Genomic DNA, 7,349 nt, shown 5'->3' on the forward strand with positions numbered 1-7,349 from the left:
ATTGCGTGATACGGTCATGCACCACGAACGTACATGTAATGAATTACAGTGACATTGATAGGTGCTTGTTTTAGTAACACATTAAGCCTAATGGGCAGAGAGAGGCTGTTTTGCTGACTCATAGAGCCTGAAGCCAACGATGGACTCAAAATCGAGGAGCTTCCATCCATCTCCTTCTATCTGCTTCTACCATTACTGCCTGTTTAGTCTGTTTAGTCCACTGTGAAATAATCCCAATGCTGTGTGTCTGAGGTGTGTGTGTGTGTGTGTGTGTGTGTGTGTGTGTGTGTGTGTGTGTGTGTGTGTGTGTGTGTGTGTGTGTGTGTGTGTGTGTGTGTGTGTGTGTGTGTGTGTGTGTGTGTGTGTGTGTGTGTGTGTGTGTGTGTGTGTGTGTGTGTGTGTGTGTGTGTGTGTACGTTTGTATGCGCGTGCGAGTCTGTTATGTTATAAATAATACCTCTCTCCCACACTATGACTCACGCTTTGAGTCGGCTTTGTGGAGGCTCCAAAGCGGTGTCTGGAAATAAACCCCGGAGCCGACTAATAATTATCTTTACGCTCCCGTCCGGCGGTGTGTGTGTGTGTGTGTGTGTGTGTGTGTGCGTGCGTGCGTGCGTGCGTGCGTGCGTGCGTGCGTGTGTGTGTGTGTGTGTGTGTGTGTGTGTGTGTGTGTGTGTGTGTGTGTGTGTGTGTGTGTGTGTGTGTGTGTGTGTGTGTGTGTGTGTGTGTGTGTGTGTGTGTGTGTGACTATTTCTAAATCTCATTGACCGCAATGAGATAATCGGATTGATAGATTTCTTGGCAAAGTCTCAGGGGCAGTCGGCTCGCCTTTGATCTGATTGAAGAGAGAAACATGTTACACGGGCCAAGTATAAAGAGAGAGGTAAAGACAAAAGCAACCCACATGAAAGGTCATTGACCCGAGATGACCCTAGATGACCCTAGATGGCCATTGTGACCATGGAGTAAGAACCATGTGTCTCATTGTAGTATGATTATGATGTCATTTGGTTGTGGGTGCAGTTTCCATTGAATTCCGTGAATGGTTCTACTGAAATAACTAGATTACAATCACACAGCACAGCGCCTCGTCCACCGTGACCACTACTTAGTACTCTGGCTGTTGCATCCAAAGGAGGGAGGTTATCTCATTCGGGGGGGGGGGTCTCTAATGTGTTTAAATAGCCTTTGAAGGAATGGCACACTGCAGCTTACAACAGGCCTAACCCTCAGCCACTGCAAAGAGAGCAAATGAAAGGACACATTTTCTTTCTCAGCCGAATTCACATAATCACCAAGGATAGGCAAAACGCCCTGCCGCTGCCGAAATGAAAAGGCAAATTCCTTTGTGTGTGTGTGTGTGTGTGTGTGTGGGGGCATTATGCTTTAGATTAGAACCCATATCGTATTAGGGCTGAATTCTCTTTGTAGTGAACTCGTCAAAAGTGGTGCACGACATCCGGATTCTGGGTACCTTTTCGGACGCTAATATGACAGGGGTTTTAATATGACAGTATTTTCTCCTGTCTATGTGACAGTGTGTGGCTCAGATGTCAGACAAGCCATTGGTATGCTGGGTAACTACCCTGGTCTCAGAGGGTTTGGATCCAGTTCTGCATCACAGGACTGAGTGGCATTTCTGGTTCACTGCAGCAAGTCACTGCACTGACTAGCCTCCACTGACTAGTCACATGTGTTTTGATTTCATTCCCAAAATGAATGGGGAAGCAGGGAAAATAGGCGTGGAACCAACCAAAGGACATGAGGGGATGAGATGGCTTCTGCCTGTTAAATATGCAGAGCAGGATTAATCCTTCACCTTAGCTCTGGTTCACTCTCCTCCCTACAGCCTTGCATCGCAGCACACAATAGGACAGGTTCGAGAGAGCGTAGAGAGAGAGAGAGAGAGAGAGAGAGAGAGAGAGAGAGAGAGAGAGAGAGAGAGAGAGAGAGAGAGAGAGAGAGAGAGAGAGAGAGAGAGAGAGAGAGAGGGGCATTGGGGGAAGAGATAGAATTAGAGAGAGAAAGCTCAACTATTTTGCAGTAGCAGGCCACTTGGGTCACTGGTTTCAGAGTAACCTCACTGGCATGGGTTATATCAGAACATTCTCCGTCATGAGTTCAAACAGCACATTTATCTCAAGCTAAAATGTTTCATGATAATCTTATATTGCTAAGCACCTAGCTACTTCATGGGAAAGTTACTTTGTCAGAGAATAAAAGCCAGTCTGTAAAAATCGACTTCATCCTCTATCCTCCTCACCCTATCTGATATTCTATTAATATCATGTGTCATTTGATATAATCTGGGTCATGTCAATTCATTCAGGAAGATAGCCTTCAATGCTTGAAACTTCTTCTGTGGCAACAAACAGATGGTAGTAGAGTATAGCTCTTTCTGTGTCTGTCTGTCTGTCTGTCTGTCTGTCTGTCTGTCTGTCTGTCTGTCTGTCTGTCTGTCTGTCTGTCTGTCTGTCTGTCTGTCTGTCTGTCTGTCTGTCTGTCTGTCTGTCTGTCTGTCTGTCTGTCTGTCTGTCTGTCTGTCTGTCTGTCTGTCTGTCTGTCTGTCTGTCTGCCTGCCTGCCTGCCTGCCTGTCTGTCTGTCTGTCTGTCTGTCTGCCTGTCTGTCTCTTTCTGTCTGTCTGTCTGCCTGCCTGATTCCTGATGGCTTGGTCAGGTCATGACTAACCTTACTGGGCTGCCATATCCCAAACTGATTGGATGTACACAGTACGGTTACCATGTGCAGTTATGGAACAAGTAATTGGTTATTATTGGGTAGGCAAGGCAACTAGGAGCAGCATAAGACCGTGTTCCTTCAGGCAGGTCCTCCACTGTTACGTCTGTCTACCCTCTGTGTTTATCAATGCTAGCTCCCATTAGTATTACATATTATTAGAGAGTTCTGTGTTTATCAATGCTAGCTCCCATTAGTATTACATATTATTAGAGAGTTCTGTGTTTATCAATACCAGCTCCCATCAGTATTACATATTATTAGATAGTGCTGTGTTTATCAATGCCAGCTCCCATCAGTATTACATATTATTAGATAGTGCTGTGTTTATCAACACCAGCTCCCATCAGTATTACATATTATTAGATAGTTCTGTGTTTATCAACACCAGCTCCCATCAGTATTAAATATTATTAGATAGTTCTGTGTTTATCAATACCAGCTCCCATCAGTATTACATATTATTAGATAGTGCTGTGTTTATCAATACCAACTCCCATCAGTATTACATATTATTAGATAGTTCTGTGTTTATCAACACCAGCTCCCATCAGTATTACATATTATTAGATAGTGCTGTGTTTATCAACACCAACTCCCATCAGTATTACATATTATTAGATAGTGCTGTGTTTATCAACACCAACTCCCATCAGTATTACATATTATTAGATAGTTCTGTGTTTATCAACACCAACTCCCATCAGTATTACATATTATTAGATAGTTCTGTGTTTATCAACACCAACTCCCATCAGTATTACATATTATTAGATAGTGCTGTGTTTATCAACACCAACTCCCATCAGTATTACATATTATTAGATAGTTCTGTGTTTATCAACACCAACTCCCATCAGTATTACATATTATTAGATAGTTCTGTGTTTATCAACACCAGCTCCCATCAGTATTACATATTATTAGATAGTTCTGTGTTTATCAACACCAACTCCCATCAGTATTACATATTATTAGATAGTGCTGTGTTTATCAACACCAGCTCCCATCAGTATTACATATTATTAGATAGTGCTGTGTTTATCAATGCCAGCTTCCATCAGTATTACATATTATTAGATAGTGCTGTGTTTGTTCAATGGAAGGACATACCATTTTCAACCACAACGACCCTTGTGGCAGCAAGGAGGGAAAGAGGACAGGCCAAGAGTACAGTTTTTTAAACGCATATCTCTCAATATGCTTTATTGTTGTATCAATGACTTTATATGAGTCGTCATCATCATTATTGTCAACAACAACAACGACGACAACAACAACCAAAACAACAACAGCAACAGCAGCAGCAGAAGTAGCAGCAGCAGAAGTAGCAGCAGCAGAAGTAGCAGCAGAAGTAGCAGCAGAAGTAGCAGCAGGAGATTATAAAGTCTAATTCACAAGTATATTTAAATGTATCGTTGCTGTGCTGTCTGCCCTAAAGTGTGTGGGATCAGGCCTCATTCACCAGTCTGTCTCTTTGTGTGTGTGTGTGTGTGTGTGTGTGTGTGTGTGTGTGTGTGTGTGTGTGTGTGTGTGCGTGCGTGCGTGCGTGCGTGCGTGCGTGCGTGCGTGCGTGCGTGCGTGCGTGCGTGCGTGTGTGTGTGTGTGTGTGTGTGTGTGTGTGTGTGTGTGTGTGTGTGTGAGCAGACAGGCCCAACAGAAGCCAGCCTCACAGCCTTGGAGACTGGCTAATAGCATGACACGATTCAGCAATCAGAGTGTCTGTCTGCATGCATACTGGGCTCAAGCCACATGCAACCCCACCAGATCCTATAGTTAGATTCACCAACAATGAAGGAGGAGTTAAGCCACTGTCCACATCTGTCCAGACAGACAAGGCAGACAGACAAGGCAGACAAACAGGGCAGACAGACAGATCCTTGTAAAAACAACTACATTAGCCATGGTAGTACTGTTAATACAGTTGGTAATTCACACAATTTCGGATTTCATCGTGAGAATACATTCCATGAAGATGTTGCCACTTTGACCCGAAACGTTCGATAATGTTGATGAACTCGGCCTCATCCTCAACCATCATCCCAACTTTCCCTCTCTCAACCATCCACGCGGAGAAACACTATTATTTCCCATTTCCCACACAGTACACAGCATTGCAATGCAGCGAAGGTCTGGATATAACAAAGGGAATTGATCCCCTATTAGACATCGTCTGTCATTACCCCAGATAGCGGTTGCCTCTGAGTATTCAGACTCCCTGCAGCACAAGGATGGTTTTTCTTCTTCTGCTTGTTAATGCAACTACATTGTAGGGGTTCATTCAGCATGGCCTGGGCTAACTGGAACGGGGACAGTCCACGGGTCAACGGATCTCAGAAGCCCTCCCATAAGTTTGTCTCATAAATTCATAAATGGCTCCCTCACATTGCCACACGCAGAACGTGCGGGTGACCGTAGCGACGAACCCACCATTCAAGTCAAAGCCATCGGCGTGTGATTGACCGTGAGGCGACAATGCGAGAGATGTACATTGTCTGTTTCTTCCTGTCTGCTCAAAACTGCAGGTCCAAGTGTGCGTGACTTTGACCAGGCTCAACAAAGAGACTCCTTCCAGTTTGTGTTCCACTCCTGGAACAGCAGGATTTGTTTCAGATGGTATAATCATTCCTGATAGCACATTAAGTTCTGTGAAAAGCTTTTGCAACACTCCCTTTTATGTAGGGGCTTCTATAAAACAAAGGCACCTCTCTTACAAAGGGGTATATGTCAGTATTGCAACTATATATATATATATATATATATATATATATATATATATATATATATATATATATATATATATATATATATATATATATATATATATATGTATATACATATGTATGTATGTAAATAAATACAAATTGGACAATGACTGTATTTGTGGTCTCTGTTGGATAGACATTGCAGTTTGTTCCAGTATGTCATAGTTACGGTAAGTGTTAGTGGGGCTCATACTAGTAGTGTCCATTGCTGAGGTAATGAGCAACACATCAGGAAGATCAACTTTAGTGGTAGCATCCCTACCTCAAGCCCTTGCAGAACTTTGTCGAAAACAAAAACAAAACAACAAAACAGCAACCGACACACTCATGCAGAGACAACGTTTGTATCCAGATATATATATTAGCCTTATGGACCACATTCATCTGTCCTAACTCACAGCAAGTGGCATTTCTCTCATTGCAGGAAAGTAGCTCCACGCCATAATCCCATCAGAGATGAAGCATGTTGTCAACATTGTGTGCTGGAATGTTTACCACAGCCCTAGTCTCACTATTCACAGTTGACTAGCCTCTCTCTATGTTCATAACAAACACAACTGAGACGACACAACCACAATATAGAACAGGAGGAAGCAAAAAAAAGAAACCTACTGAAATGGCGACGGTAAAGCTCTCTTTTTGCTTCCTCTCCCAGTTGTCTGAAAGTCAGTCTGCAACCAGTCTCCCTCTCGCTCTCTCTTTCTCTCACACACTTCGTTTTCGACACTGGCAATTTCTCTCTCTCTCTCTCTCTCTCTCTCCCTTCCTTTCTTCTCTCTCTTTCTCTCACCTTCCCTCCTTCCTTTCTTTCACTCTTTCTTTGCCACTGTCATCAGAATCGGGGTGTTCTTGCTCATTCCCGTAGCACTTGAGAAATGGAGGGAGAGAAATGAATGAAAGGGGAGCTGCAGCCACTTTAGAGAAAAACAAGGGAGGGAGGCAGAGGAGAGAGCGGAGCGAGCGATGGAGACACAGACAGGGAGGAGAGAAGGAGGGAGGGACGAGGGAGGGGGAAACAGGCAGAGGCTGTATGTAGAATGTGTGAGGCGAGCAGGCGAGAGAGAGAGAGAGAGAGAGAGAGAGAGAGAGAGAGAGAGAGAGAGAGAGAGAGAGAGAGAGAGAGAGAGAGAGAGAGAGAGAGAGAGAGATAGAGAGACCCTTGTCGAACAAGGCACTGCAGCAGAACACAACCCAGAGAGGAAGGCATCTGACTTACCCTCCCATCGGTCCCCAACCACCGTCGGCTCTCCAGGCAACCACGGCAAACCCAAGAGGAACCAATGACGATGACTGCTGCCCACAGAGAGAGACAGAGAGGGGGAAAGAAAGGCAGAGATGAACCAAGCCAAGCCCACTGCCAAGCCTAGATTCTCTGCCTCTCCTAGCCAGCCAACGGAGCGCTAGGCTGGAATCACATTCCCCACCTCACTCTGTCTCTGTCTCTACCTCCCTGTCTCTCACTCAGTCTCTCTCACTCTCTCTCGTTCTATCGCCCCCCCCTCCCCTCTCTTTCCTGTATTAATTCAGAGCGGTAGACATTGTGCGGCGCAGGCAGCCGTGGATCTCTCTCCCCACAGAGCGGTCGTGTCGTCTCTGGAGCGGAGCGTGTGCAGCTGTGCGTGCAGTAGAGGCTGTGCGCCAGGATAGCTATCGCCTGCGTTTGTTGTTGTATTTGGGAATCACTAGCTAATTCACATGGGAACATGATGGAAAATATAAACCAACACCCAGGACTGTTCTGTATGTGAGCACTGTCCTTATACACTGGGTGTTCAAGCGTCATAATTTAATTCCCTCTGTTAGTAGTGTGTAAATTTAGATGGCTCATTATTAGTACAGGATCACTG

General features: G+C 44.7%; 1 protein-coding gene across 1 annotated transcript in view; it reads right to left on the minus strand.

Moving 5' to 3' along the window:
• myt1la (myelin transcription factor 1-like, a) overlaps window positions 1-6,996 on the minus strand; it is a 51,819-nt gene extending 44,823 nt beyond the window's left edge. The window contains 1 exon segment of the mRNA XM_046291992.1: window positions 6,719-6,996. The gene's annotated coding sequence lies outside the window, so the exon portion shown is untranslated.
• Between the last annotated feature and the right edge of the window lie 353 nt (window positions 6,997-7,349).

Source organism: Oncorhynchus gorbuscha, linkage group LG12, assembly GCF_021184085.1.
Source record: "Oncorhynchus gorbuscha isolate QuinsamMale2020 ecotype Even-year linkage group LG12, OgorEven_v1.0, whole genome shotgun sequence".
Lineage (NCBI taxonomy): Eukaryota > Metazoa > Chordata > Actinopteri > Salmoniformes > Salmonidae > Oncorhynchus > Oncorhynchus gorbuscha.